The sequence below is a fragment of the Momordica charantia genome (assembly GCF_013281855.1).
Source record: "Momordica charantia cultivar OHB3-1 chromosome 11 unlocalized genomic scaffold, Mcharantia_2.0 BLBB01000011.1, whole genome shotgun sequence".
Lineage (NCBI taxonomy): Eukaryota > Viridiplantae > Streptophyta > Magnoliopsida > Cucurbitales > Cucurbitaceae > Momordica > Momordica charantia.
Window position 1 is genome coordinate 14,025,188 of NW_028275159.1, and position 7,803 is coordinate 14,032,990.

Consider the following 7,803-nt stretch of genomic DNA (forward strand, 5'->3'; position numbering starts at 1 on the left):
GAACGTTGGATTTGTTGGGTTTGTAAGGAGTGCAAACAAAGTCCCACATTGGCTAGGGAAGAGCATGATCCATGGTATATATTGATACGGACAATTATCTTCGTTGGTATGAGGCCTTTTGGGTGAAATCAAAAGTAAAGTCGTGAGGGTTATGCCTGAAACGGACAATATCATACCATTGTGGATATATGAGAGGTATGAGGGGTACCGTTGTCCTTAACAAGTGGTATCAGAGCCATGGTAAAAAAAGATAGTTGTGTGGGAGAGGAATCCTCAGGGTCGAAGAAGAACGATTCGTAAAAACCTAATAGTCATTACGAAACTTGTGGATGGATCTCAAAATTGAACAAAAAGTGCTCAAAGTGGCGAGCAAAGATATGCTTTGTACTCGAGTGACGAGCAAAACATGCCCTTGGGGTAGATTGATGGGAAGCCTATGAAGGGATCAAATCCGCAGTAGAAGTGTACAAACGCTTGTGTTTCGATTTTGTTTTAGAAAAACTACTAAGAAAAGAAAGCAATGCAAAGAACGATAGCCTACCTTTGAAGATCGTTCTTCAACGTAGACACCAATACCACCAAAAAGTCTTCCCTACTATTCTCTTGGCAAAGATCGGTTTGTGGCAGCTGTCTTTTGAAAGTGAAGGAGTTTTCAAGAGAGAGCTTTTTGAGAGAAGATGTTCAACCTTTGAACAAAACCTCCACTCTCATTTTATAGAGAGTGAGAGGAATGGGGAGGAAGCAACCTCCCCATCCACCATCTTCCCACTCCCTTGCAAAATGCAAGGAGGTGAGTTGTTAAAATTAACTTAATTTTAATTTAATTAATTAATAATCAAATTATACTAAGTAATTAATAATAGTTATAATTAAATATTATATATTTAATTAAAGCTTTATTTGAATCATATTCAAATGTATATCTCCTAACCTATAGTTTCAATGTGAATCTTATTCACATTAATTTTAACCTATAGTTTTAATATGAATACAATTCATATTAATTATTATTTGAATCTTATTCAAATATAACTCTCATAATATATAGTTTAATTATGAATGTTATTCATATTTAACTTTATATTATAATGTATATATATACATTATGTTATTGTATCTTATACAATTAACCTACAGTCCATCATTTAAAGTAAACAACTCAAATTCTTTAAAAAAAAAAAAACTTGATCATTGTTTTACTCGTTGTGAGCTAGCGGAGGAACCTAATGGACCTACAGATTAAAAGCTCCAGCAATACGAGGTTAAATGATTAAACTCAAAGTAACCAACATTCGTTAAGACCCACAATTGCACTCTTCACACTGTAGAATATTTTGCGTTCATGTATATTGACCATTAACAGTAAGTCAATCATTCATGAGTATCGTAACTACAACTAGGTCAAATTATTGTTTTACCCCTGAGTTACATCTTTCACTTTAAGTATCATTGATCCTCTAATGAACAGCCTGTTTATGGTCCGACCGAAGTCCCTCTATGACCAATGAGATGATTGGGCCCCTGAAGGGATCAAATCCCATAGCGGAAGTACGTGAACGCTTGTGCTTTGATTTTGTTTTAGAAATACAACAAAGAAAAGACACAAACATTACAAAAACGAAAGTAGTGAAATATACCTTTGAAGACACTTCTTAAAAAACGACGATGTTGAACCCGTACGCCACCACAAAGCTTTCTCCGCTATTTTCTTGGCAAGGACCGGTTTTTGAGAACCAACTTTTGAAAGTGAGGGAAATTTGGATTTGAGAGAGAGCTAACTTGAGATAGTTGTGGTTTTTCAACAAAAAAACCCCAAAAAACCTCATTCATCCCAAAATGCAATGAAATGCATTTATTGGGATGGGGAGGAGTGGGGAGGAAGTAACCTCCCCACTCATCCACTCCCGAAGTGGGTTATTTAATCAAGTTAAATTTGATTTAACTTAATTAAATAACAATTAATTAATTAATCAAATTAACTTTAATTAAATATCTCATATTTAATTAATACTTTATTTGAATCATATTCATATCTATATCTCTCTCATAACTTATAATTTTAATGTGAATCTCATACATATTAATCTTAACCTATAGTTTTATGATGAATCCAATTAATATTAATCATTGTTTGAATCTTATTCAAATATACCTCTCATATTATAAAGTTTTTTTTTAATCTCTTTCAAAATTAACTTTATATTGTAAGGTATCCATATACATTATAAATGAATCCACAGACATTGTATCTTATACAATTAACGTATATTTCCTCATATAAATTGAGCAACTTAAATTCTTTCAAAAAACTTTTGATCCTTGGATTAAGTGATTAAACTCATTAACCAAAATAACCAACATTCATTAATTATGGGTCACTCCACTAAAGACCCACAGCTACACTTTTCGCACTGTAGAATATTTTATGTCCATGAATATTGATCATATTAATGGCAAGTCAATCCTTCACTAGTGTTCATAACCACAACTGAGTCAAATTATCGTTTTACCTATGTGTTAGATCTTGTACCTTAAGTACTGCTAATCCTCTAATGAACAACCTGGTTATGGTTCGACCAATAACCGGACGTCCCTCTCAGGCTAGTGAGAGGGTGGGACCCCTTATTCAAGTCCTGAAATCAGCACTAAAGGAAACACTCATCTACTCATATAAATTCGGGGAGGAGTGAGTTCCATCTTGTGAAGTTATGTTTCCAGCTTCTCACTCTATCTCGTCCCCAAAATGGTAAAAATGTTGAGTCGGCAACTCGTGTCACTCTCATCCATACTAATCAAAGGACGAGCCCTAACAGGCAAGAGTCCATAACTCACTTAGGATTGAGATCGAGTTACCTGGTCATCCTATTGAAATATTAATCTATTAGCTAACGGTGTTACAGCTAAAAAAAATTATTTCGCGGTCCGGTCTTATACAAACTCATTGTATAGGATACTCCCACTTGCATGTCTCCACATGAACGACTTGGATCAAGTCGTTTGTAACTATTACAAAGCGGGTCGTATCCATAGTGTTACCAAGATAAGGTAGACTATTTAGGTTATTACTAGAATATTATCCACCTGTATACCGAATATATATATTGTATATCAAATATATACCCTATATATTAAATATATACTGTAATCAGTTACATACTGTTCCAGTTACATGACATAACCTCGGATGTTAGTTTATTAGATTTGAGTAAATACAATTCTAAAAAGAAACATCAATAACAAATGTGTTGAATAAATATTTATTTTATATTTACAAACCACGAGTTTAGAGCACAAAACTCAACAACCTATCATAGTTGGATAGACTGATAGGAAGAATGAGGTATCTTTGTTCAAATGGAGGAGATTGAAGGTGCGATTAAACAACACATGGTGTTCCCACAATGTGGTCCATGTAGAAAATGCGTGCTTTATCTGGACGTGCTAGATAGAAGCGGTCTCTCATTCCCTACCGAGAGTAGATGAGTTCCATGACTATTCGAGGTAAAGATACAAGTGGCACTTTGTTTGAGGGGAGGATTGTTGGGTTTGTAAGGAGTGCAAACAAAGTCCCGCATTGACTAGGGAAAGAGCATGATCCATGGTATAATAGATGAAGACAATTATCCCATTAGTATGAGGCCTTTTGGGTGAAACCAAAAGCAAGCTGTGAGAATTATGCTCAAAGCGGATAATATCATACCATTGTGGAGATGTGAGGGTTATGAGGAGTATTGTTGTCCTTAACAGAATTTGCTATCATAGTTGATGCAAAGTTTCCTCCTTCAGACAGGATATTTTGGAGAGGCATTTCAGATTCTCCCACAATATGATGTTCAAGGCCATAACCTTGAATTGCGATCAATATTTGCAATTTCCAGAGCAAGAAATTTTCATCATTCAGTTTTACTATGGAAATCTTGCTACCGGGAGTGATTGTTTTGTTCCTCTGAGAAGATACCACTTTAGAATCTCTATTTGAAAGAGAGGAATTCATTGTGAGAGAGAAAAATAGTCGGGATTATTTTTCATTAGACTGTTAAGCTTTGATACCATTTCAAGTTTGACACCAAGAGTGATCAAATTAATTTATTTCCTCACTAAATATGACCAAAATAGTGGTATTTATAACCCACTATGAATCCCAGAATCAGTTACAAATGACCCGTTTGGTAACGTTTCCATTTTTTGTTTCTCGTTTCCAATTTTTTTAAAAAATTTAAGGATTTTGTAACTAACTTTGTTTCTTGTTTCTCATTTTTTGGGAATATTCTCACAATTGTGTAGAAATTTTGAAAACAACAAAAACAAGATTCTTGTTTCTTGTTCTCATTTACAATTTGTCCCAAAACATAAATAAAAAAAATTGTTTTATCATATTTGAATTCATGGATGTTGGAGCCATGCAATTTTTTCTTTATTAAAAATGAAGAAACATAAATAAGAAACAGAAACGTTACCAGATGAGTTCAAAGATACAACTAATCAAAAGAAATATTGATTTAAAACTAAACTAAATACAAGCTGGGTGAGCAATCTTAACATCATGAAAGGTAACTTTACTTTTAATAATTATAACAAAGTGGATATAACTGACTTGTGTATATTCGTCAATATGAGCATAGCATAATGGTAAAAAAATTCAAATTTCCAGATTCCACGCCCTTTATACTAAAAAAAATTGTCTACATTAGAGTGCAACTCCAAATTTTTAATAGAGTAGATTGGGCGAATAAATGCGAAGTAATTAATTGAAAATTCTAATTAGTCTTGTTAGCTCATTAAATCTCATCTGAATAATTGAAAGTTTTTTTTTCCTTCTACTCCACCAATTTGTGATGGCAGGTATCAACCGTTAAATCTCAAAAATAAAAAAATAATTGTTCGATACTCGGATAACCTAGGGATCCGTTTGATAACGAGATTTTTGGTTTCTGATTTTGTTGTTTTTGGTTTTTAGTTTTCTATTTTTAAAAAACATATGTTTGATAACTTATTTTTGTTTTTTGTTTTTTAAAAAACAGAAAACAAAATATGTTTGATAACTATTTTTATTTTTCTGTTATTAAAAAGTTAGAAAATTGAAAATATATATTAGAGAGAAAATTCTATCTAGCGTACCAGATGGCAATATAGTGTAAGGTGGGATTAAAGATGCGCTCCTCATTCTTCTACTCATGAAAATTTTTAGTCCACCATCTCCACTTCGTTCTTCGGTTCTAGAATCCAGAACCATGTTAAAGAATCGTTATTTTTGGACGGACATATTCGCGTAAAAATTACCGGCTTTAAATTTTGTCGGTCAATTTTATTTTGTTTTATTTACAAATTTGATATTATACTTTAATTTTCTTCAAACCTAAAACACAATAACATAATGATAAATATAAATGCATGACAATGATTATATATTTCCGTTAGAACCAATACTATTCCTAAAATAAGATCGATAAAATATAATAACACCCTAAATCTAAGCTATGACAATTTTTCGGAGTAACAAGCTAATTTCAAATAATATTAAATATGTATGAAAAAATAAAACAAATAATAGAAAAATGTTACACAGGGAGCTCCCTAAAGGCATTTGTAGTGCTTAAGTAACCAAAAATGTGTTTAAAGTGAACTGAGCAAGTCTAATTCACTCCCAAATGCTCCCAAATTAGTGTGTTTTTTTTCTCCTATATAGCTTGAATGTGCCTACAATGTAATTTTGTTGTTCAAATAACAAAAAAATGCGTTTAAAGTAACTATGCACGCTAAAATTCATTCAAACTAAATCTTAATTAAGAGTAAAAATGTGTATAACTCACTCAAACTCACGTCATCGAAAAAACATGCTCAACTCACCAACACACACTCCAAAACCCATAAACTCACCAAACACACTCCAAATCCTACAAAATCACTGAAACACAGCTCCAAATATCTCAAACTAACCCTAAAAAAAGTATATAATGTTGAGTAAATATACGCTGTATATATGAACTGTGTAATACTGACAAACAGATTACAACGTAACTGGCTACAAACGATATAAATTTGAATGACTTGATGAACACCAAAACTTGATAAAAAAAAATAGTCGAGGCACGCTTCAATAGCGCTGACCTGAAGACAATTATTCGCTCTGCACAAGTTGCTAACAGACTACAACGATCGTCTCAACAGGATACAACGACTAACTCCGGTAGAACTGCAACCTCGAACTAGTCGGATCTGGCAGAACTCTTAGATACTTGCTCTCAACATAAACAAGAAGAACAACTCAAAAGAAGAGAGAATTCTTGTGGGAGGAGGAGAATACCCAATTGTGGTATGCTTGAATATCTCAAAATGAACAAAACCACAACTATATATAGTTGTCCATAACAAGTAACATCTCACAAGCATCTTTAACACATATAAAGTTACAAATGGTAACTTTAACAAAATAAAGAAAAACTTCTCATTTGAAGTATAACTTCAAGTTTAACAACATGTAACTTTAACAAAATAAAGTTGTAAGTTACATAACACAAAATTGAAACAAAAACAACTTCATGAAATAACTAATGAAATTGTTACAAATGTAAAATAAGTTTCAAATTCTTAATATACAAATTTAATTTTTGGATGTTAAATTTGTATACTCAACGGTTTTCTCACTTTCTTTCACATATTAAATATCCAACAATCCCCCACATGAAAGAAAGTGAGACAGACAAAACACGACCAAGACGTTGAGAGCAAATAGATAAGTTATGCATCAGGAGAGGTGTCTTTTGGACTTGAACCTTCCTTAGTGAATATTTATAGAATTTACTGAAGAAATAGTGAGAACTAGCTCTGGAACTATCCTTCTCATGATAAATTGAGACAACAAATATCACACATAACTTATCTTGTATCTTTGAGTTCTATACGGTTGTGTCCATTTTGGTCCTGGACAAGATCCTGAATTTATAAAAGCTTTAGGGAACATAAGCCATTTGAAAAATTCTCATAGAACTGACCCAATTCTACTCTCACATAGGTGATATTGATTGAGAGTATTCTGCCACTACTCCTCTTGTAATCAAGATATCAATATGACCTTAACATCAACAGATTACACACATAACATCATAGACATGGGATGAAACTATAAGTTTCTTAGTGTGTCAACTATGAATTATCCAGCCAGTTTGCCTATTGAACCTAGATCTTGGGATCTCCAGTCAACTAGGTTAGGTTACCACCAGATATTTCATTTCATAGGTTTTAGCCCCATTTCCCTCGATGTATAAGCAACTTGCTCTCTTGACAATCCTTTCGTCAAAGGATCTGCAACATTCTCTTTTGATTTTACATAATCAATGGAAATTACTCCATTAGAGAGCAATTGCCTGATAGAATTATGCCTGCGTCTTATGTGTCGTGACTTCCCATTGTAGACATTATTATTAGCTCTCATTGAGGCTGCTAAGCTGTCACAATAAATACATATGGCACTTACAGGCTTCGGCCACAATGGAATATCTTCAAGAAAATTTTGAAGTCATTCTGCTTCTTCTCCAGCTTTATCAAGAGCTATAAACTCTGATTCCATAGTAGACCGTGCTATACACGTCTATTTTGAAGATTTCCATGACACAGCTGCTCCACCTAAGGTAAATATGTACCCACTGGTTGATTTAGTCTCCATGCTATCAGAGATCCAGTTAGCATCACTAAATCCTTCCAGTACAGATGGATATTTTGTATAATGCAATCCATAGTCCAAAGTGTACTTCAAGTATTTTAAAACTCTGACTAACGCATTCCAATGATCATGTGCGGGATTGC